Source organism: Sturnus vulgaris, chromosome 15, assembly GCF_052056855.1.
Source record: "Sturnus vulgaris isolate bStuVul1 chromosome 15, bStuVul1.hap1, whole genome shotgun sequence".
Classification (NCBI taxonomy): Eukaryota; Metazoa; Chordata; class Aves; order Passeriformes; family Sturnidae; genus Sturnus; species Sturnus vulgaris.
Genome location: NC_142257.1, coordinates 8850941 through 8875766, shown reverse-complemented (window position 1 = coordinate 8875766; position 24826 = coordinate 8850941). Strand labels below are relative to the sequence as shown.

The window sequence follows — 24826 nt, the reverse complement described above, 5'->3', positions numbered from 1 at the left end:
AGAGAAGCGAGGAAGAGTAACTGGGCAGAGGAATACATCTCCAGCCCCAGGGTGCTGATCCCAGTAAATGCTAAAGCTGCTTATGATGAGCTGTTGCAGCCAACAGTGCCAGTGGTTAAACATTTCACTTAGCATGATAAATGTTTCTGTTGAGAGAGGGCGAATGAAGAGAAGAGAAATCTTCTGGTCAGTTAGATTTGAATAAAATCAAATCAACACCCTCTGAGGCCCTGGTCAGCCTGTTCCTCATCTCCTGCCAAGCTCCAGGTGCTCCAGTTAAACCCCTTGTGCTTCCAGCAGCTCTGCTGGCCTGGTAGAAAGCTGACACATCTCTGTCACATTCCTGTTCACATCCTCCTGCATCCATCCTCCGAAAAGCCATAGTGTTTACTTACAAATCCTGGGGATCTTTTCATTCGTAAGAAGGTCTTCCTCTATGGAAGGTTTTCTTGATTTTTGTTCCTCTCTCTCTTTCCTCCCTTTTTCAGCTCAAGTGCTCTGACTGCCTCATGCTGCTCTCGAGGATGCTAGCAGGGGCTTTTCCTGCCTGCTCCCAGCGCTCCTCCTGGGAACACATCTCCTGCCCGCAGAGCCACAGGAGTCATGCCTATTTACTCTGCAGGTTCAAAGAACAGGACGCTGAGGCAGGCAGCCATGGGGGCTGGAAAAATCAGCAGATTTGACAGAGTTCGACAGAGTTTGAACTGTCATGTTGCAATGTCTCCTTTCATGCCTCCTTCAAAGAGTCTGTGAGCAGCAGCATAGCAAGGCTGAATGTCTTCCCAGCACCATCCCATCTTCAGCTATCTCCTCTCTGAACTGTTTTTGAGTTTAAGAAAGCTTTAAGTCCTTTTTTATTTATTTCCTTTATTGTTTTTATTAATATGTAAGAAAAACAAGAAGACATGTGGGGCTGAATCCTACAAATAGTGTTGACAGTTTTAATGTTTAACATACAGGTTCTCTGCAAATGTTTCCAACTCTGTAACAGGGGAAAATACTACAGAAGATGCATGGGGATGGCATGGTCATTGATGAGTTTCCCGTGAATGTGGTGGTTCCCTCACTGCTGGGACAGGGCAAAGGCACTGTTTGCTCTGCCCGGTGAGTGCCTCCAGAAGCCTTGTGGGGCTGTGTCCCTTCCCTGCACACACAGGCTGCCCCTCTGAGCAGCCTCTTTCCACCCCTCTTCACATGCAGGCTGCATGTAGACACAGAACCAGAATATTTATTTTTTCCCTTTTGCTCCAACAAAATGTTCTTTCTCCTGCCCTGAAGATTCCTGCCCTGAAGGTGCTGTAGCCCAGCTCCATTGCCAGTGCTGTGGGGTGAGGATTGTTTCCAGTGGTCACAGTGCAGCTGCCCAGCACGGGAATAAATCCTCAGGGTGTTTTACATACACTATGTGTGCACACAGGGAGTTCAGAACTCCTCTTCCTTTTTGGCTGGCTGGCTGGTGCTCATATAGAAACTGATGAGAAGCCTTGGGAGTAAATCAGATGTATTTTCTGTGGCACTGTATCCAGGCTTATTCTTAAAACAGCTAAATTGCCATAAATAACACCTCAATTGCAAAAATAAGAGCTGATCGTTTCCCTTTGTTCTCCTTAATTTGGAAGAGCATTTAAAGTCTTCAATTCCTTGTAATTTTTCTTCATTAACTTATTCCTTATTTAGTTTTTTTAGTTTCACAGGGTTTGTTTCTTGGTTTTGGGATTTTTATAATTATTTCCCAAGGCTGCCAGCATTTAGTGGCTTATTTTGTTAGTTTTTATGTGCACTGCAGTAGCACTGCAAGGACAAACACAGAGCCTCTGACACTGGCTAGAGTTTAATCATAACAAACCTTAGAGTGTTGCAACTTCCTGTCCCGTTTAGAAACTGGGTCAGCATTGCTGGCCCCAGGGACAATCCTAGGGCTGGAAAGGCTTTTGCCTCCTCCTGTGTCAACCCCACCTCTGGGTTTGTCTGCCCTCAGCTACATTCAAGAGCAAGAAATTTTGTTCAGATGTGTTGGACCCCCAGCAGACCTTAAGGAATTGGTTGATGGTTGTGGTGACTCAGTAGCAGTTTTGGTCCAGTCTTGCCAAGGTGTAAAATAAATAATGACAGAAACTGTCCACAGTTGAAAGGAGGCAGAACAGAGCCTGTGACCCTCAGCCCCATCCACTGCTGCTCTCCAGGCTGGCAGGATGATCCTATTTGCTTTAGCAATCCCTCAGCCAAGCTCCCACTAAACACAGCACAAATCTTAGCGGGTGGGAATTGCTGGGCGTTCATCCACACTCCAAAAGGCTGGAGCCTTTCCCCAGTTCCAGCCTGGTAAATAATGCATGATCTCTCTCTCATACGCTTACGCAACCCCTACCACGATAAATACCAACCAAGGGAAATGAAAGTGGAAAGAAACATTATCTTTCTCCGTAATGCAACCATTTACAATCTGCATTACGATCCTTCTGCTCTGCAGAGTGAGCAGCAGTCAGGGGGATGTTTCTATTAGCAGACCAGAATGCAACAAATCACAGGCTGTAACTTTCCAGTGCCGCATAAAAGCAGCTTAAAACCATATAAAGGAAAGAAAATAAAAATAATATACAGGGATTATTTAATTTTTGTTCACTCCAAAGGCAAATACTTATTTGCAGGTGCCTGAGATTCAGATATTTTAGGAACATATTTCCAAGTGTAGGGCCATAAAACTTAGCACTAGATACCTAATGTGGGGATCTTGCCTTTGATTCTTAAATATAGGGCAGGATACCTGAAGAAATTGGCCCAAGTGCAGAGAAGTCTTGAAAATGTTTTGATTCAGAATAGGTTGTGTGTATTTCAGACTAACTTCTACCATTAGGTTTCTCAGGACATGTTTACACCAGCTAAAGAAGGAGCATTTAGGAAATTTCCAGAGAAGTCTGAGGAAGTGGGACTGGAACTGGATGATCTTAAGGTCCTTTCCAACCCAAACCATTCTGTGATTCTATAAAAGGGGGCTTGTGTGCATTTGGTCAGTGCTGCATCCAGATCCTTTGTCCTTCTCTAGGCTGGGAGGAGTGTTGTGATTCATCTAGGCATTGGATGGGCAATAAGTACATATCAGTAACTGGGGTTACCTTCCCAGTAAGCTTTGCCACTGCTCCAGTAGATGTAGGGAAAAGACTCCAGCTCTTACTTGAATGGTGGGAGCATTCCAGGCTCCCTGCCCTGCCTTCACTGCTCCAGCATAGGGTGAGCTCCACACAGCTTCTGGGGAGCTCTGCAGGGTGAAGAGCTTCACCCTTGGTGAAAGTCTGTGTGTGGTCATGCACGGATTCCCTGCGTCCTGACAAAAATTGTAATTTTCTTTGTGCAGTCGCCTTCTTGGTGCGTTCAGAAGGCAAAGCACAGCTTGATAGAGTTACACACAGCCAGGAGATGTGGGTGGGCATCCAGTGATGCTCCTGGGGATGCAGCTCCCATACATCCACACATGTAGAACATGAGCAGGAGTATGCTCTGGAAGAAAAAGCAAAAAGTTTAATTGTAGAGAAAGGTTGTCTTTGGTGCCTCCTCTACATTTGAGCTGATCTTGAGTCAAACAGCACTGGTTTGTCAGCTGAGCTGAGAACAAAAGGGGCTGTGGATGCTATGCTGGGCTCTGCAGCAGCCGAGCTCTGGGCAGGAGAAAAGCTTCACCCAGGTCAGGGGGGTCAGCTCAGTCCACGGATGGACACAGTGGTGCTGCTCTGCAGGCTGCCTGCCTGTGTTGGCTCAGGACCACGTCAGTCCTGTCCCTGCAGCACAAGGACCCTCCCTTGGGCTGTTTCTGGCCCAGCCCGGTGCTCTCTTGGACAGGGAGGCATGTCCAAGGACAGGTATGTGCAGAAACAAGGCTGTGTGCTGTTCACTGGGCCTGTATTCCCAGTGTTTAACCCCAGTTATCGGGGGTTGAATTTTACTAAGAAAAGAAAGCACGAAGGGTTACAACTCACTACAAGGTTTCAGTTTTGAATATGGTTTGCTTCTCACCAACTTGCAATATGAATAAAAGGCAGTATCAGTCCCATCCTGAAGAGGTTCTCTGGAGATGAGAAGGAGATTTGGAGATGCTATGAAAAATGCTGTTTTTCATCTCTCTCCGATTCATGTCTCTTCTCTAAAGGATTAAAAGGAGTTTTTCTCCAGGCTGCTGTATAAAACACATCCCACCTGTATGCATAACCCTCCTCCTGCTTGTTCCACTAGTATGCTGCAAAACTTTCTAATTAACTGTAATGTTAACTTCATTGTAGGGAATTCACATCAGGGGTGGCTGGGGGACCCCATCATCTCTTGAAAAAGTGTTGAACTCTCAGGTAGAAATCCTCTGTCATTGCCCTCCTTCACTCTACATTAATTGTACCAGTATCAGGTGTATGGACAAGCCAAGGATTGTTTGTGAAGCTTCACAGATCACCACAGGGTTTCTTTATTACCAGAATCTATCTTTATTTATGGCTTCTTGTTGGTACAACTCACCCGTCTGGTGTCAGAAGTTTTTCCTCCTCTCTTTCTGACCTCTGGGCAGGGTCTGTCAGTGGTGGGCAGCTGTGGCTGTGTCTGTCAGGCAGCAGGTGACAGGCTGGGGAGATGGGGTTCCTCTTTCTCCTCTGGTTATTGATTTTTGCTCTGTTTTTCTTAGGGTTGATATTCATTTTAAGTTCTAAGGGAAGTCAACACCAAGTAATAAGGTGAGTTATTAAACCTGGGTGATCCCCTAGACATAAGATGGAAGTTATTTTACAGCCCATGGGTGTTCCTGCCTCCCTGTATGCCAAACCTGGGTATCTCTGGTCATGTTCTGTGCAGCTAGATGCCTATTTTGAAATATCTTAGTTTTCAGACTCCTCCTTAGTTTGAAAAACAGACTTGTTAATACTTCCTTACCCTGCAAGGATCCAGAGGATTAATCAGTAAAGGTTGCAAGGTGCTCTGATGTGGTTAAAAAATTAAAATAATGACTAAAAAAACCATCTAAAACAGGGTGGAGGATGCAGCTGAACCCTGGGGGTGATGAAGCTGAAATTTTAATAAGGCATTGACACTCTCTGGAAAGTTAAACTATCATCCCACTCAAGTTCCTGTCCCTCAGTGTGGCTGGCTACTGCTTTAAGGCATATTTCCATCTATGACTGTGAAAAAAATTAAAGGAAAATTGAACACAGCATTCCCCAGCAGGCCAGGGACTGGGGAGTTTAATTGCTTGTGTGCTGCTTGATAAAGAAAAACAGTTTTGTGATTTCTAATTTGTCATTCAGAACAATCTGACTTAAGAAATCAAATTGCTTATTTTTGTCTAGGATCTTTTTGGTGCTATGATAGAAACCTTCTCTGAAACACACAGAACACCTCTGAAAACATGGCCTGCCCATGGCAGGGATGGTCTGTCCTCAGCAGAGACAAGCTTTCCATCAACTGGAATCTCGTTTGTGTCCCAAACTGAAGTAAATTATCTGTAGGATGGCAGAACAAAACTTTCTTTCAATTTCTTTCTATGAAATCCTTAACTGAGAAAAGCAACCTCTTCCCTATTTTTCTGCTCTCTAAAACACATGCAGATGTAGAAGGGAAGGGTAAATTCATCATTTCCATTACTGCAGAAGAGCTGATCTGAAAGATTTGTACTGCTCACTGAAGATATTCACCCAAAAAGGGAGACAAAAACCTCTTAGACCTGTACATCAGGTTTCTGTGTCTGTTATTCCTTGCTCTGTGGTAGACTCTGAGCCCCAGAGGATTTAATACATATTGTCAGCACTTTCTATTTCAGATACATTTTATTATAGAAGTGACAATGCATTGTCCCTGCCTATGCAGACCCAGCCTTGAATCAGATGAAATTTTTCTGCTGATTCAGATTTCTCAGTCTCTCCACAAACCTTGGAGCACCCTCTCTTCCTTTCTGTGAGAGGTTGCTGGTCAGACCTTTGTGGAGAGCCAGAAGAGAAGAAAGCCCAGCTGCCAGGAGAGATGGAAAACGAGATCTGTGAGTGGAAATCCCAGCTGTCAATGCCTGCAGGAGTTGAACCCAACCTTCCCCATCCTTGTGGCTGGCACAGCTTATCCCTGTGAGTCCTCTGCATCCTCTTCTCCAGCTGTGACAGCTCCGTGCCCTCGGCTCTCATTGCCTGAGCCTGTAATTATCAGCAATCAAGGCAAGGTGCCTGCCCACGCTGTCACAGGGGATGGGAGTGCAGTGTGCTGGAGCAGCCTGTGCTGTGGGAAGCCTTGGAGAAATGCTCCATGGCAGGGCATGGGGTGCCCTGGTCCTCACTGGCCACTCCCAGCAAAGCTGGAAAATGCCCTTGGCAAAGCTGGTCTGCAACCTGTGCTTATTGAATGTACCTGGAAGTAAAATCTATCAGGGTGTGACAAGGGTTATTTTAATAATCTAAAATCTTACTGCTTCTGGAACATCTGCTCCTTCATGGAGCAAGAAAACTGGTTTTAATTTCATTGCCATAATTTAATGGAAATAAATTTGAAAAACTCAAACTCCATTATCAATTACAAAAACAATATTTTCTTTTTCCCACCTGTAACAGTGCTCCTAAGGCTGCATAAAATATAAAGCAAACAGAAATATTTGCAACTAGTTTCCCCCATTAGTAAAGTAAAAACTTCACCTGATTTTTAACTTTGCACAGGAAAGCAGAGATGGTTAGCAAGAGATGGTTCTTTTGAGGTGATGCAAGAAGATGTTGTTACTCAGTCATATTCCTTGCCTAGAAAGAAGCAGATACATTCCTGTTGTATTTTAATTAGTTCTAAACCTATGCAGGTGAGGAGTACAGTACAGTATTGTTATTAAAATTCATGCTTTATAATCAGAACAGTTAGTGCAGTCTCTGAGAACAGCAAACTAAAGAGCTTTTAACTTTGGTTAATAGTGGAATTATCTAACTTCTGCTATCATTTAACCCATTGTTAAGTTTTTAAGTAGAGAGAAAGGTTATGATCATAAAGTGAAATTGTTGCATTAAGATCATAAGGAGAAAAGCTGTGATCCCTCTCAAAGGCTACATCAGGCCAGCCATTAATTATGAATGCTCATTAATGATAATGGATTTTCTACCACAAAATCTCTTTAACTCTCTTGAATGGAACTTCAGTAGGGCAGCTGTAACAAATGTAGGAGGATTGCCCCTTTTAAAAGGCTGGGGGTTTCTCTCTTGTGGCATCCATACTGAAACTAAAGCAAAATGACTAATGAAGTTAAGAACCTCATTCCTTAGAAGATCAAAGCCATAAAATTCTGTTAATTCCCTTTGAGACAAAACTATCAATTATAACGAAGAGATCTTTCCCTGTAACTTTTTGTTGCATTTTAAAACTCCCTAATTTTTCCCCAAGACCATCTCCCTTTGTATTTTGCTATAAACTAATTTACTGAAGTGTCAGGAATCTAAAAATAAAGTACCTTTGGACAAAATATCATATATTCTTCTTAACATGTATTCTTCTTAAGAACAGAAGCAACACCCTATTCCTCTTCAGCAGAACCCAGCATAGGCTCTTTGAGAGCCCTGCTGGCATTCAGCTACACAAGATCCACGTTCCTAGAAAAGAGAGACTAAATTTGGTATTTTTGTTTAGTGTTTATACTTCTCATCTTCTCTCTGAGCTGCTTTCTTCTTTTCTTTTTGGGGTTCAGGGCTCTGCTGAATTTTTATAGGGTAAATGTCAGCTGAACTTCTTCAAATCACCCCTCCCACGTAGATTTTTGTGTCCCCATTCAGTTTTGGGGCATCCTGGAAGGTAGGGAAGGACAGAGATGTTTAACTACATGGTCTCAACACAGCTAAATTTGGCTGTAGCTCTTAAGCTCTCTTTAACTGCAGTTTTTAACTCCTCCAGTGTCAGGTTGTTCCTAGAGTTTCTGCCATCATTTTCTACTGTCTAGTGTTGCATTTGGCAGAAATATCCCAGATCTGTGTGGTCCCCACTCTGTAGCCTGGGGGTGCTCATCTCTTCAGTTACAAATTTCTACAGAAGTATTTTTTTCCTTTGATATTTTAGAAAAAAAATCGTAGGATGAAAATGTTGCATCAATATTTTTAATGGTTATTTAGAGAATGAAGTGTTTGAACATGCTTGAAAATACTGCTAGGCACCTATTTGCATGTGTAGGTGCCTAAATATCTGAGAAAAACAACCATCTGGTGTCTCTGGACTCAGATCCTCAGAAAATATGTAGTCTACTCAAACAAACAGAATTTAGGCAAATACGTTTCTTTTGATGACTTGCTCAACTCTTAATATCTCCCTCTCTAATGTGCAGAGGAAGAATGCACAAAAGGCTTTGAAAGGCTCTGATGCCTTTGTACTGTCTGTATGAGTTTTACTGATAACATTATGGAAAACTAGCAGGAAAAACCATGTATTTTATTCAAGTATTCTGCTCTCCAATTTCAACATCCCTTAGAACTCTTACTTTATAAAATAAATAATTGCCTACCTGGTGCCTAGATAGCATTACCAATTATTTCAAAGTCAATTAATTTATGAAATAATTTTGAGCTACCTCAAATTACTTCTCCTCCTTAAAGACTAATTTTCTTCCATCCTGTTCAAGCAGAATTTCAGATTTCATATTTTAATTTCTGTAGAACTCCTAGGTTGTCTATAAGAGAGAATTTGGCCTCAGCATGCCAGAACACAAAGAATACAAATTTTCTGCTGCTAGGTATCAGCTCTGCTTTGTGCACACCTTACCTGGGACAGAAGACAGGAGCATTAGTACCTGAATGCAGAATATTTTCTGATCTGTGCATGGTGTCACTGCTGGAAAGCAATACAAAATCCTATAATTCCAAGCAGAAGACCATGTTTTGCCAGATTTGGGTGGAAGTTCTTGCCGACATCAAGGTAACTCCCAGTGGGTGACTGCCAGAAGAGTTTTGGGGTTTTCTTACGTTTGGTTACTAGATTAAATGGACCCTGAGAAACACTGGTCAAAAAACCCCACACCTAAACACAAGAATTTTTCCAGCTTCCACAGGGCAAAGCCTGGGACAGGGAATTAGTAAAATTATATTAATTTCAATGCTGATTCTTCAAATATAGGACAACGTCTTGATTCTGAACCTGTTACATGACTTTCTTCCCTCAGTGTTGACAGTATTTAATGCTAAAATTAATGAGATACTCATTGATGCTGGGCCAATTTCCTGACTTGCACATTGTCAATCAGGTAGAAATCCAAATGTTCACCCACTCTCTGAACCATTTTATGTCTCTGACTCCATCAGAAGCACATGACACATCTTGTGGATCATGTGGAATAAAATCCGATATTCTTTTCTTTTCACTTTGATGGAAAGCACCCCACGATTCTCAACTGTATAATCGTTTCCTATAAAATAAATTACTTTATCTGTCTTAATACTGTCACACTTCTGTTCTCCAGTGATCTACTTCTTCCATCTGTGTGCATAACTGTAATCTTCCCTACACCTACTCTATGTATGCTCAAGTGTCAAAATCCAGCCTCAATCATTCCTGTCATCAGTGTCTTGTTCCTGGTGGGATAGCAGGTAAAACATCACTGCCCCTCAGACTTCTTTGGGAGATTTCTGGGCTCACTTTGCAGTTTGCATGAGCTATCAGAAATACAGTGTGACTGAATTTTGCTTTGGTTTTTGTCACCTGGAATTTTCCACTTGTGGAACGACACTGCTGCACGTGTCTTGTTTCCATCATGACTGATACTGCAGTGAAGCATAATTTCAGGAGATATCCACATCACCCAAATCCTATGAAAGTTGGCTTGCTGTTTCTTATTGAGTAATTCTTTGTGACTCTCCCTTTGTTCCCTGATACAATATTTTTCACTCATTTTCAGAATATTGTTCAGACAATTGAGCTTGCTTACTCAAATCACCATCTTTTCTGGTGAAGCAGCCCAATCACTTTCCCTTTTCACAAAGCCCCTGTGAGAGAATGAGGTGACCCATAAGTAAACACCATCTCGTTTGCCTTAAAATACAGATTATACTTGGCTAAACAAAACAACTGCAGGAGAAAAGAAACACTCCTGGAAGATGTGCATCTTCATAGTTTGATGTGACAACGTGCCTCTCCCGCTGAGCCATGACCTACTTTGCTCACAAAATGCTCTCATTACCTTCCTCCAAACATGAGGCTGTGGGAGCCTCCGGAATTCTGTACCTCGAGATCCAAAGTGTCAGTCACTTAGAGTCCTGCAATGTGGATTTCCTTGTGAATCCCTGTGTCAGGGGCCATGCTGCTTATTGTGTCTCATGTAAATAAAATAACCCCGCTTCTCCTGCAGCTGTTTGTATAATTTCCTGTCTCTGTTCCAGATTCCAGGCTGCCCTCAGCATCTACTCCTCAAATTCACACCTGGATAAATTTTTCCATCTCATTAAAGATTCTGATCCTTTTTTTGACTGATTTATTTATCAGCCTAATTAAAATGTGTTGCTCTGATAGTTCAAATTTTTTTTGCTTTTTCCTTTTCCTTTTTTGTTAATGGAAAGGAATCCTTTTTCTCTACCCAGTCTACTGTGTGCATCAAAACTTGGTAGGATGCCTGCTCATGGAGAAACAGGAGGCAAGAGTTTAAGCATGAACAGCTGTGAGAATGACCTACAACATGTGGGACATTTGGTAATTATCTAGTCTCTATTATGTAAGACATAATATCATGCAGTTCTGTTAAAACTTGAAAGTAGAGAGACGGAAAATGATGGCAAATGACTGATTGCAAAGATAAAGATTCTTAACTGTACATTCATATTGTTAGGATCTTTAAAAAATGCCTAAAATTTGCTTGCTGAATTCAAATTTGTTACAGAGCAAAGACGTGGCTTTGAAGGATATTTATTGATAAAAGAAGAGATGTTTGAATAATAAGTATCCACAGCTGAGAATGATTTACAAATGTATGACTGCAGTGACTGGGTGTGAAAGAAAGCCTGTGCTGGGATTTCTATGCTCAAGTTGGAGTAGGGAAAATTTCTGATGCATGTCAGAAGACAGAAGGGTGAGCTGTGGACTTTCAAAATCCTCCCACCCCCAGTGTGTGGTATTTGATGTCCAAATGAGGCAGGCATTTATACTGCCAGAGGGTGAAGTCATCAGAGCAGAACCAACTTAGAGCAGGGAGAACTGTGAAGCTAAATGCTGAATAGATCTCAGTAATGAAAGATTAAGTCATTCTGTCCTACGAGTTCTGGATGTTGAGTTGCACACTACAGGGAAAGACTCTGTATTGGAAATGCTATCCTCTCCTGGGATTTCTACAGGGAATTTCTTGCCCCAAAGCTATTCAATGTTGTCGAGCCTTAGTAACACATTGGAAAACGAGCTCACATGCACAGAGTTTAGAGACCATGAATGAATTTACAAACTCTCTCTGGGAACTGGTCCAGTATGTCATTTCCTCCCTGACACTGGAACTTTGAGTAAAATTAAGGAGTCTCACTGCACACTTATCAGCTTGAAATTTGGATACCACTATACTGTTAGAAAGTAGAACTCTTTCATAGTAATATATACCATAATTTTTGAAAACCTGTCTTTGTAACTCAGATGTGTACTGAAGTGGTAGAGTGAAGGCCAAGGTATTTAGAGATCCTGTGTTTAACACTGCAGCCCAAATGATGAGTCCTGAAGAATTCTGTTCCAGTCAGGAATAATCTTACACATTTTAAATGCTCAGAAGTTGCTGTTTGCCATAGTTCTCAAACTCTTTGCTTAGTACTTACAAATTCATTTTGTATTGTATTTTGCCTACTTATGGTATTGCTTTACTTGGATTTACAGAATTCACCCCCTGCATATAGAAAGAAGCTGTTTGTGCTATATCTTGTAATCTGTGTACTTGAGTTAATACATCTTTTATTATTCACAGTTCCAGACATTCTCCTGGTGAAGCTCAGCAGCTGTATTTTCTGAAAGCAATGCCTGAATCAAGGATGAAAATTGTCCTCTGAGTTATGAGAAACACACACAGCCCAGCACTGCCCTTCCTCAGGAAGCTCCCAGACAGCTGTTGAAGCATTGCTGTCCCTCTATCCCATGCCACACACTGTGTTGAGGGAACCTTATAAGAAGTAAGTGACATAGAGTAAATAACTCCTCTCTAAGCTTGCAGGAGCCTCAGGACCTTCCATGGCAGCAGAGCCAAAAGGTGATGTCCTGTGCTGTTCTTACCAGTTGGCTGAGGTACAAATCTACTAGGATATGCAAAAAATCAAAAAGGAGAGGATTCTGGTTTATAGCTGAAACCAGAGTCTGCCACTAGAGGACATTTATTAGAAGTGGCTCAGACATGCTTGCCCTCCTTTGGAGTTGTCCCTTTCTCTGCAGTGGAGTTCATTGTTTTCATCAGGGCTACTCACATTCTTAAGTACAAACAGTTCTAAGTGGGGGTGAGAGAACTGTACCTTAATTCTTAGACTATTTCAGACCTCTTTGTCCATCCCCTAAAATTTTTATGTCACCAGAGTAAAAATTATTCGCATCAAAAATCTTCATCTTAGATAAAAGATTTGAGTTGCTGTTTAAAAAAAAAAAGTGACACTACCTCTCAAAATGCTGCAGAATCTCTTTGCAGATATGCAATTTTCATACTATTGAATTTTTTGACATATGGTTATGTAAAATATCTAATAGCAAACTCTATCCATTTACACCTTCCAGAAGGCAGTGACTTCAGAAGTTAATGTGGGATTATTTTTAGCATGTATTCAAGTTTATTCATGCTGAAAGGTAGTACTTATCTTTTGTAATTTTAGAGTAGTTATTTGAATAAAAACATGAGTATAGTTCTATTTTAACTGTCATGTGACATCTGGGAACTGGTTCAAACCTCTCTCTTTTAGAGAGGTGGAAATCTCAGCAGTTTTTCTTTCCAACATCTCAGTGGTACACACAATACCTGTGTATATGTTGAGACCTATGTCTGTAAATAATGTGAGTAACAAAATATGAGTAATCTTCTATACACTGAGAGAACATTATACCAGAAACAATGAAAGCATCTATCGACCAGAGAAAGTGCAATTTTCAGTGTTCTTTGTAGGAAAAGCTTGTTGCAGTTAAATTACCCCTTTGAGTACAAATTCCATGTTAAGCTGTCACTAGAGATATTGTTAGATAAAAATCTGTGGCTGAGCATTTTTCCTCAAGGGGGGTAAATATTTCTGTTAGCTAACTAACTGAGCACGTTCTCAAGTTCAGAGATGATCTGTGCAGAGGTTGCAAGTTTCTCATGTTTTGGGGTCACTTTTTATACAAGTCTTAGGTTGTTTCTACTCTGTAATGGAATAGTGAAAAACAAGGGGTCTGCAAATTTACTGTGTAATTTTGGTGGAAGGAGTTGAACTGTTTGTCCAAGAGGACACACAGGGATTTGGCTGGGGCAGGTTAATGCAAAGGCAACAGCAGGAGGTCAGCAAAATTTCACAAAATTTTATTTGTTCCGAGTTTGATTTACAGGAGGAGGAATATAAGCCTCTTAGAGATGATTGTGGATCTGACACTGGGAAAAGCTTTGCAGTAAAAACAATAATTAAGTTACAATGATAATGAGGCTATACTTACTCAATGCCAAGTGATCTTTTTGCCTTTGCAGGCGATGGATGACTGTAAATTTTTATATTCTAGATAATCTGGGTTGCTCCAACCTTGGGGCCTGCTTTGATAGGTCTGTGCTGTATCATCCTGCAGAAGAAAATACACCGATATTCACAGAATAATGCCTTTCACAGTCTCTTTCTCAAGCAAACATGCCATAAACATATTGGTGATACTGGGTCCCTTTACAGTGATGTTTGAAGAGTCGTTTTATGATGTATTTCTTCTACTGATCTATATTTCTATTCAGTGCATTTTGAAAGCATTTTCCAGCTCTGAGTCCCAGTGAACCAGCTCTGAATGTGCCACTTCCCTCGATGAGAACTCTGAACCCTCAGGCAGTATTTGGTAGCTCTTTCACACAGCTCAGTCCATCAGTGGAGAGCAGATTCATGGCAGTGCTTCATGACATGACCAATGCACAGGGATGAGAGAGTGTGCTCAGCTTTCCCCTCACAATAGCCGAGAGGAGCAACAGAGCCGTTCCTGTAGGATGTCAGTGTTTCCTTCCACCATGAGCTGTGTGTAGGGTTGTGGCAGGCACAGCAGAACTGTGCTCTGACAGGGGAGGCTGAACCTCAGCTCCTTCCCAAGGGCTGTACCCACCTCTTGCTGGGATCCTAGCCACTCCTCATGCCTTGAGGTCTTCTCAAATCTGGTCTGACCCCCAACAGATGATGAGCAGAGTGGGTGACTCCTTCAGCCCCCTTAAAATGTGAAACAGCCCTTAATTTCAGCTGGTTGAACCTGCTACTGACTGCAGATTTGGTGGTAGGGTGGAGAGGAAATAATAATTTTGTTCTTATGAGCTGCTAATTTTCACACCAAGTGTGTATCTTCTTCTAATCCTTCGCCTGAATGGAATATTTCCATCACTTGTTATTGGAACTAATTTCAGAAGACTGTAAAGAGATCTTGAGCCGAGCGATCTATTGTAATTCACTGAGAAAAGACTCAGCAACCTACAGGGATACAAAAAGAACTGAAGTAAATCCTCTTTGTCTCAGTTACAGGTCTTTTCTCTTGAGTCTGGAATTTCTTAGTGAGAAGCTCCAAGAGATGTTCCCTCCCTCTTAGCACTGCTGCTGCATAAGAAATAAACTTCGGTCAAAATTTTTTTTTAATGAAGAACCCATTTTGCATGGATCCTGCCACTTTTGTTACTGTTTCTGATCAAATTCGTCTAGTGGGAGGTGTCCCTTCCTGTGGCAGGGAGTTGAAACAGGCCTTTAAGATCCCTTCCAACCCAAACCCTTCTATAATTCTGTGTTCTTTAACACTCCTCTGACCCATATCTCATTTGTAGAGTGGCCACTTGGGCAGGTTGTTCCTGGGAGTGTTAGGATCCAGTCCTCCAAGTTTTACAGAGGTGGGATTCACCAAGGAGCCTTGGGCAAACAGAGGAAACACCTCTGTGCCCAGCTGTCTCATCCCTGCTGCCAAGTCAAGACAAGCACCCTGCTGGCTATGGAGAGAAATGAAACCAATATTTCTACACTTGTTTTGGGAATACCCACTGGTACAAAAGATGGTGGAGTCTCAGAATTCTTTGATGTTAGAAACAGTTGGTGTGCGTTGTGTCTGTCTTCCTTGGGAAGGTGTCAGTGCCATCCCTCCTGCCCCTTCAGTGTCCAAAAATGCTCTTTCATCCTCAGACTGAGAGCATAAACAAAAGGGTCTGTCACTGGTCCACTCTCACCAGTAGTGGTGGTGGTCCACCCTCACTGGTCCACCCTCACCAAGAGCCAGAGAAACATCCCAGTTATCTGAAGAGCTGCATTTTTCATTCCTCCTTGAGAATATCTCCTCTCCAGCCATCCATCCCCATCACCCACCTGTGCCCTTGCTGAGAACCCAGCACTCCTGCAAGAGCCACTGTGGCTGCCACTTGATCCCAGAGGGAACAGCAGAGCTCAGCAACAGCCAGAGCATTATTTCTTTACCTCCAGACCTTCCCCATTTTGTTAATCTGTTCATTGCATTAGTAATTGATAAACTGAGGCAATCTCCTTTCTTCTCTTTCCACCTGCATCCTTTGTTTCCCTCAAGGGCTGCGTCACTGCTCCTGCATCACTACTCACAGAAATTGCTCTGCTTCTACTGTTGGTCTCTGCATTCAGTTTTTCTGCATTTCTGAAGCAGTTTTGAGTGCAATTGGTTTTGAGTGCAATTGCCTAAATCTGAAGAAACACCCCTATGAATCAGATCCATGAGTTCCCTGACATTTTATTCTTTTGTTTGACTTCTCTTTATATATGTTTGGTGGGAAGTGACATGGTGATACACATCCAAAAAGCCAGTACTGACATGTCCCCAGGGGAAGCCCTGCTGCAGCATGTGATTTACACACACACTGGGTCCTGTCAACCCCTCCACTCATTGCTGCTGACAATTTTAAGTCTGTCAGTAGTGAAAGCAAGGTAGGAGCTTGTTCCTGACCCTGTTACAAAAGTCTTAATACAAAAATTCATCCCAGGTGGGCTCCAAGCACATGGCAATTGGCAGGAGATGCTGGCAGCAGGTAGATGGCAGCTCTGGGGCTTTGGAGACCTGTGTTACACATTGTTTTGGTTTTTAGCTTCAAGAAAGCAAGAGAACAGCCCAACATCTGCTTTTGCAGTGAAAATTATAGTAAGCACCTGGCAGTGCCAGGGTGTTTCTAAATTGATTCTTACTCCTCCTGCCTTCTTGTGTGAAGTAAATTGGTATAATTTGTTTGTGAATTAACATAAGGTGGCTTCAGAGATACAAAAGGTCTTTGCCAGTTGTAATCCATTTACAGCTTGTAGCAAATTGTTCAATTAGTGGGAAATATTTACACTAAGTGCATGTGTAAACTTCAGCCAGGATCTTATTCCAAACTATGTGGCAGCCCTCGAGAGCCCAGAGTGAGCCTGGGATTAAGGTCCATGATGGGTCAGATCCTTGGATATTTTCACTCCAGATGAGATCTGGTGTTTGGTATGTCTGATGTAGCTCCATATTTCAAAGGTCAGGGTGAAAAGTGATTTTTATCCATCTCCATGGCAGTGTCTGCACTGTTGTGCAGGAATGTGAGGCTGGGCTGAGGGCTGCACTGCCTGTGCTGGCTTGTCCGAGGTTGGGCAGAGCCCATCAGGGGATGGCCCTGGCCAGGAGGAACAGGGGCTCTGTGGTTTGGACCGGCCTCAGCGGCTCCCAGTCTGGTTTTCCAGGGGTCCCTGCAGCCTGGGCCATACTGGGAGATGGAGGGGGCTGGTTCAGTGCTCTGGGACACCCCAGCTCCAGCCTCACCCCATCCCCTCTGGCCTCTTGGCTGCATCTGAGACATGACACAGTGGGATGTTGTAGGAAGGACCCTGAAGCAACAAAGCAGATCTGCAGTGATCTTGTAGGTAGTGTCTTTTTTTCTCTCTACAAGAGACCCAAACACCTGAGAAGTTTTAGGGAAAATAGAGCTGTTCTCTTTATTCACTTGCCTCTTTGGTAAACTAAGAAAAATGGGGAAAAAACTAGATCTTTTTTTTTAATCTCTGTATCTGGCTTTATTTATACAATCCATCAAGAAGTATCTCATCAACAACATTATTTAAGCTGAAATAGGAGACTCACTATCAGTCTTAAAAATTCGTAAAATAAACAGGTTTTGACATTTAATTTGTTGTAGCCAGTGAAAGAACAAATTACCGAGCAAACTTTATGCAGAAAATATTTAAGCAACGTAGAAATCAGTGTTCTTTATATGGGAACTTAAACCAGAACCATATATTTTGTGTGTTCTGTTTATTTTTGTGTTGGGTAAGATGAAGTGTCCAGTTTGTATTGTTTGCTTAGGGAATAATTTAAGCATGGCTAAGAATGGAGCATCTGTCGAACAACTCTTTGGTCAGTAAACAATGTAAGATATTTTTTATTAAACATAGCCCAGCCCTCCCCCTTTCCAGGGATGGATGAGAACAGTAGGCACATGAATTATCTCCAGCAGAAGGACCAGGCTGAGCAGAGCAGGAAGAAATGGCTGCTTTGTTTCAGAGCTATGCAGGCATCAAAATGATTTGCACTGTGAAGAAAAGAAATGAGGGGTAGAGCCAATGCAGCTGGGCTCCAGAAAAAGTAATGAATGTCAAATAAGTCAATGCCTGAGGTACCATTCTCCAAAAGAAAGCAAAAGAGCAAAAGTAGAACTAGACTGGTGGATAATAGGTTTTCCATTAGTTTACCCAGGCTCATCATTTCACTGAGCTGATTTTGGTACAAAAAGGACAATCATGTCTCGTTCAGAGATCTGCTGTGCCTGCTGAAATCCATGAATGGCCAATGCAGAGAGAGGCCATGCACGGCAAGGTATTCCTCAGGGGCAAGCACATGGGCAAAACTCAGGAAACAGCTGGCTGTGGTATCAAAGGGCAGCTTGGGGCTGTTGGGACTTGACCCTCTTCATCAGACAGTGCTTGGAACTGCCTGACTCCAGTGCTGCCTCCTCCTGCCCTGCCTCCTGCACTGGATATTGTGCCAGAAAACACCCTGGCCTCAGGATCTGTGATAAGTCAAACATTGTGGTTATGATTTTAAAAGCATCTTCTTTAAAACTTATGAACTGTTGAGAAACTTTGTTATAAAAAACAGGTAAAACTGATGGAGGTAAACACACTGCTCTGATTATTTACTTCTGTTTAAATTTCACTAGCTTTTAAAAATGTTAATAACACTCATATAAGTGTTATTCAAAGGAACATAAGGTATAAGCCATGGAATTTTGCCTATCTTTCCCTGTTTTGCTTTCTCTCCCTCCATTTATTCACCTGCATCTCTCGCTTCTGACCTGCAGAGATGAGCTCCCAGGGTGAGCTTGGGCTCCTGGCTTTGCTGCCCTGCAGATGATGAGAAGACATAGTCAAAAGGTGTTTCCACACAGAGCAGAGCTGTTTTGTTTCTTTTCAACAATGCATGTGAAACTTCCAAGTTCAGGTACAAATTAATTAGTACTTAGTACTAATTAGTACTTAGTAATTAATTTTTCATTTTGTCTAATGGGACCTGTGGTACAAACAAGAGAAGAGAGGCTGGGACTGAACAGCCTGAGCTGGGATCCCAATATGAAACAGCAGGTGCTGGAGGTTGTGCTGAGAGATTGGATTCAGTTTGCTCTTCTGCACTGAGTGCTATAAAATTGGAAGCTGGGTGAGCCAGACCAAAGCAAAGAGGTGGCAGATGGGATGAGGGCAAGATGATTAATAGAAATATACCAAGCAGCCTTGTATTGGCTCCTGCTGCATGTTCTGAAGTGTGTGATTATGAGGCTCATCTCTGGTTTAGGGGCAAATCTGGTTCTCTGTGGTAGCAGTCCCACCGTGGCCTTCAGAAGCACTTGACTGTCCACATTGCTTACCAGGCTGGGAAGTGAAATTGGAAAAGAAAGGAAAAGAAATGAGAAGAAAGGAAAAGAAAAAGAAAAGGATGCACAGGAACAGAGTCTCCAGCTTCCTGAAGGAGGCCGAGAAAGAGGGACAGAAAAAGAGGAGCTGCAGCAGGAAAGCATTAAATAGAGGCCCAGACAGGCATAATGATAGAGACAGACTTTTAGATCAGTAAGAAACTCTGAAGAAACACCTGTTCAATAAAAAACTACCATCAGTGAACCACAGGGACAGTATCCACTAAATGATATCATTTACCACTCTGCTTGCTATCACTCATTGTGCTGTAGATCCTATTATGTGCTGCTTAATGTGAATCTGGCCCCTGCTGTGTCAGGAACAACACACAAAAAGAGGGGAAAAAAATTCTTGCCCCAAGGAGTTCATGGTGGAGAGTAAGGAGTATTTCTACGAAAGGTTGCATTATTGGTTCAGTGCTGGAGGTTCTGGAAGACAGTAACAGGTGGACAATATATTTCTCAGAGTTCAGAGTTTTATAACAAAAGCAAATTATATATATGTAAAGTAGAAATTACAGTTGGCTGAGTGTACTATGAGAAAACCTAGGAGGTATGGCAGTTTCATTTTGTTGAAGGGAAGTGATTCATTTTAGTGGCATTGGGGTGCTGGAGATTTCATTAGATCTTAGATTTTAGTAGGCTACAAATCTTCACTTTTCTAACTCCTGTGGGATTTGGGCTTTCATTTGGAGCCTGACAATCCTTGGTAGCCACAGTTGCTTTGATATTGTTGCTGCTTCCAATGAAGAATCCAAAAATTTGGCAAGTGATAAATTCCAGAAAAGAGAAGAATTCAGGCAAAGTGTTGTAATCCAAAATGATCTTTTTTTAAATAGCTCCAGGATAACTCTATAGCAGCACTGCAGTCTGAATATAAGGGAGCTGCAGGAGTCAGCAAGGAATGGCTGGGAGGAGGCTAGAGTCAACCCAGCCCAGCAGTACCCACAGGTTGGCTGAATTTAGGATAAATAAGAGTCTTGACTGTCCTTTGTGGGAGGGAGTTTGAGAGTATGTTGTTGGTTTTAAGAAAAAAAATGTTTGGGTTGTTTGTTTGGTTTTTTTTTTTTTTTGGTGAGGAATTTCAATTCCACTTAATAGGGATATATTTGATGATAGCAGGGAAGTGAATTCGTGAAGGAATGATTGTAGCTATAGAAGGATGCATCCCAAGCCTGAGGTGTCCTTAACTACCTCAAATGACAAAATTATCATGAGACCCAAGAGAGAGGGTCTTTCTTCTAAATTCATCTACTGTAGTAAGTGGGGTTGGGTGTTCTTTGCAATAATGTCAGGGTAAGATGCAAAGCTCAATTTCAGGGTATAAATTAAACTCCACAAAGCGTTGTCAGGCTTCTCCATATGTAAATGTATGTTTAATTTATACATTTAATTGAACAAATTCAGGAATGTGTAACAACACAGGACTAGGCTGTCCTGGACTCTGCTACCAACTCCTGAAAGGAAATCCAAGCTTTAGGCTCTACCATTTGCATATAAAATGTATTTTGGAGTCGACCACTGAATGGGTGTGAAAAAGGTGCAAATATTTTAAAGTAGAGGATTTCCATGGGAAATTCACACCAGCGCCCTCCAGCCTGGTCAGAAGAAAATACCTGCTCAGGAGACAGAGGCTGAGGCCAGACTAAGTCCCAGTGCTTAGTTTAGTCATAGGGACATTGCTCTGAATCAGTTTCCTCGGTTTAGGGTTAATTAGATTTATTTTGAAGAATGCACCTTATTCCATAAAACTTAGCATATTACATTTATTTCCACAAGTCCCCATCAGCTGCAGAAATTTCCTCCTTTGTTTCACTGCATTTGACAATAAGAGAGAATTTTCCTCTCTCAACTAGCAGATTAACCATTATAGTTAGTGAAAAATACTGTCCAACAGGGTTAAGTCATCCTACTCAGATGGCTTTGACTTTGCCATGCCTATTACTAATTTCCATTAAATTCAAAATATGTTTTATGCTGATAAAGCTTCTTAAAGCATTTTCTGAAAAGCTGTATTAAAGAAAGTGACGCTTACATAAGTCCTTTGGAATACCTAATGTGCCGTGACTTTTGCTGTAAATATATGCCAGTTCATTATTTTCACTGAAGTTCACAAGTGGGTAGGTATTGATTACTTTACAGTTAAAAGGGAAAAATCTTGGATACTTGCATATGGTCTGGATAAGCTTGCAAAGAAATCGGCTGTTTTTAATCTGGCCAAGTGGGTGATTATTTTCCTGGATTTCCTACCTTCTGTTTCCTCCTGGGTTTTCAGGTTTTTTTATGCTGGGCAGTAATTTGCTGCCTGGAAAAGACGCTTTTCTGTTAGGATTCAACTAGAAAACTCTCTCCCCCAAATCCAAATAGGTTTTTCACATCAGGGAAGAACCTTAAAATATGGGAGGATGAGAAGAACTTTACAAAAAATGTGAAGATGGGGTGGGGAGGGAATATGAGTCCTGGCCGGTGGCTGTGGGTAGAGCTGCCCCACAGCAAATCCCTCCTCTATAGGATAGACCGGATTTATTTAATCTATCTGCACGATAGAGCAGCATCTCACACAATTTGACAAATTTGTCCTTGTTTGTCTCTGACTTCTCCCTTAAAGCTCCTGCAGCCTCAGGGTGATGGGCTGCCGGTCCAGCACCCACACAGGGCTGAGAGTCGCTTTGGGATGTTTGTCCACACTGTGGCATGGAACTCAATTAGCCTGTCTGCTAACTGATTTCCTGCTCCTCTCGCTAACAGGCCCAATAAAGCAAGTGAAGGGCTGTCAGTCTGGTGTGTTTGAGGCACCTTGGAGCAAATGCAGTGTGCCTGGCTGCTAATGAAGCTGCTGTCAGCTGAAGGACATCGTGCATGCTTCTCTGGGGACGAGCCATCAGCTCTGGGGCACTTTGGTTTGCTGCTTTGCTTTTCCCTGTCATTTTCTCAAACGGAAATTATTTCCAATTATTACTGTGTTCTATTATAAAAGTCTATAAAATCATCTTTCATTGTCTTTCTCTGACAAAAATGACTCAACAGTGTCCACAGTCTTCTCACCTCTTCCATGGTTCAGGAGGTTCACTGCCATGCTGGATGTGACCTCCAGTTAATCCTGAAATTTCAGAGAGTAATATGTCCTTTATTTCTGAATATCAGAAAGGAATTTGCTAATTAGGGGGAAATCAAGGTCTCTCACATGGGGAACATTTTAAGAAATCAGAACTGTCATTCTTATATGACAAATTATGGTTTACAATGATAAAATAATATTTCATAGCAGCAGAGGTAATTTGCTGCTGACACTGCAGAAGTCTGGAACTTTGAAGGACTCGAAAAGAGGGACAAGTAAAACATGATTCCTTACTTAAAATAAGAGAGGGGTAGGCAGTGAAGAAGAAGACCCTCCTTATCTCCAAAGGAAGAGATGTCCAAAGAGCCACCTGGAACGTCTGAAATAGCAGCAGAGCTGATTCTGCCGAGTTGCAGCTTTTCACACTAATTTCCATCACCATACCTTCCCTCCACTTTGAATCACCTTCGGGTCACTGATCCCAGGTCACTGTGGTAACTGGGTTAGGCAGAACAGGGTGATACTAATTTTCTTGGGGAGAAGGAGGACTTAAGGCAAGCACTTGTGGCACTGATAATTCACATCCTGGTAATTTACATCCTGGCTATTTCGTATTGGTTTCTCAGTGGAGGCAAGCCCTGGGGTTGTGACTTTGATTATCTGAATCAGGCAGCTCCAGATTACCTTAATGTGGTGCTGACTTCATCTGGAGTGCTCGTGCGGAAAGGGTCATTAACCAGGCAGCGATGGCCGAGGGCAGCAGAGATCGGATCAGCTCCAGTTTCTTGGTGAAATGCTGGGAAATTACTTAGTCTGGTTTGAAACTGCAGCAGAGCAGACTGGAACAGCAGCCTTTCCTCTTGATGGATGAGCACTAATTTATTTCCACTGCAAGAGGCTTTGGTGACAAGATCACACTATTATGTTTAAATTGTAATTTTGTTAAATATCCTTCTCCTGTATGGAAAAAAAATTGCCTTCTTTGATTATTCCAGGTATTTAGTAACCTATCCTCATGTCAAATGCTATCAGTTATGTTATACAATATGCCTGTATTTTTGTGTAATGTACAAATCTATGTATATTTGTATTTTTAGATATATACATATATATGTATATAGATATGTTTATCAGGAGAAAGATAATTCATGGAATGATGCTTGATCCAGCTAAGATCTGCACAGGTCCACCAGAGCAATGGACAGCCATCACAGCTGTACCTGCTGCAAGGTGACATGTGGCATTATCCCTGTGTGCCATCTTCAGGAATTGTCATCACAGCATTTGCTTCTAAGAGGATTTCCTCTGGCTCATAAGAAATGAAGAGATGCTTTCTTCCTGACAAACCATGGACATCAGAGACACCACTGTGGGGAGGGGAAGGCACAGCCTTGGGTGTGTGTCCCAGTTTCCAGGGCAGAGTGGAAGCTCAGTAGCTTCAGACTGTGATCCTTGTCTGAACCTTTTCCTAGAGACCTTCACATATGGTTCTGGTTTGACGTGGAACAGAAGAAACATGGACAGATGACTTCCCATCCTGACTCCTGATTTATTCTGATTCTCTTCACTGGGGCACGGGACAAATGAAAAACCGGGGCTGTTGCTGACAGATCAGTGGCATGGGCAGTGCAGTGGCCGCTGCTTCCCAGCAGTCTGTCACTTGTGTTCTCCCGGTGCTGGTGCTGGGTATGGCTTCATTAATAAGGCACTGACCTTTTCTGAGCAGCCTGTCAGCAGCAGAGGGTTCAGCCTGACGATCGCTGGCTCCCAAATGTTACCTGGTGCCTGGCTGGGGGAAAGGCAAGCTGCAAACAGCCTTGGAAATCCTCCTCCTTCCCTGGGGGCGTGTGGCACAGTGGCTGCTGACTTTTCTCTGTTGATTCTTGAGAGTTGATGGTTTCCCCAGCATGTGGCTGGGACTTGACTGGCATTTAGTATAAAAGTTTCATTTTTAATAGAAATTTGGCTCTTGATTTTGAGAGCAGCTCATTGTGAAAAAACTGTCTATATTTTAAAATAATTTTTCTACTTAAGATCTTTGTTCTTCTTTTGTAGCCTCATGAGGGACGTGTCAGCCAGCAGAAGGCTGGCTGATGTCTCAGATCCAGACCTTTTGTCTTAAAAAAAGAGAAATATATAACATAAAATTGGGATGTACAAAGCGTGTAATTTAAACAAACTTGGGGGGGGGGGGATGATATTTATTTCAGTCTATCTTCAACATTTTAATAGCCAGGTTAGAAACTTTTCTGCCTGTGAGCAGATTTGCTGCAGCATGATCTGAGCTTGCAGCAGTCCTGCCAAAAGCAGCATCGCCTGTTTTACGAGTGGGTGTATTGCAAACACTGCCTGGAAAAGCTGTTTTGAGGGGTGTCACCGGAGGTGTTTCAGCCAGGATGACACCCGGGGTAGCAGGGGCAGGTTTAGTGACACAACCCGGCTTGTTTCCATTCCTTGTCCCAGCGATGGCTGCGAGGAACAGCGCAGCCCCCGCTGCCCGAGGGGCTGGCCCCATTGCCAGTGCTCACACAGCACCTCCCCAGGTCCCTGCTCTGCCAGCCTTGAAGATAAATCTGCCAGGGTCGTCACCCCTCGGGGATTTTGGCAGCTGCAGCACATGGTGCCTTGCAGTGAAGCAAGTCTGTCTGCTTTTCCCAGCTCAGGGCTGTGTCTCCTCTTGGATCAGATTCAGTCAATGAATCCTGTTTCCCCACGCCCTCAGAGCAAAGCAC

At 42.5% G+C, this 24826-nt stretch overlaps 1 long non-coding RNA gene across 1 annotated transcript; it reads left to right on the top strand.

Annotated features, from left to right (window-relative positions):
* Nucleotides 1–238: 238 nt before the first annotated feature.
* Nucleotides 239–24271, top strand: LOC106857389 (uncharacterized). The gene is made up of 5 exons (XR_015806982.1): nucleotides 239–1104; nucleotides 4661–4709; nucleotides 10521–10650; nucleotides 11897–12098; nucleotides 18431–24271. It is a non-coding gene; the product is annotated as an uncharacterized LOC106857389 (long non-coding RNA).
* The last annotated feature ends 555 nt before the right edge of the window (nucleotides 24272–24826 follow it).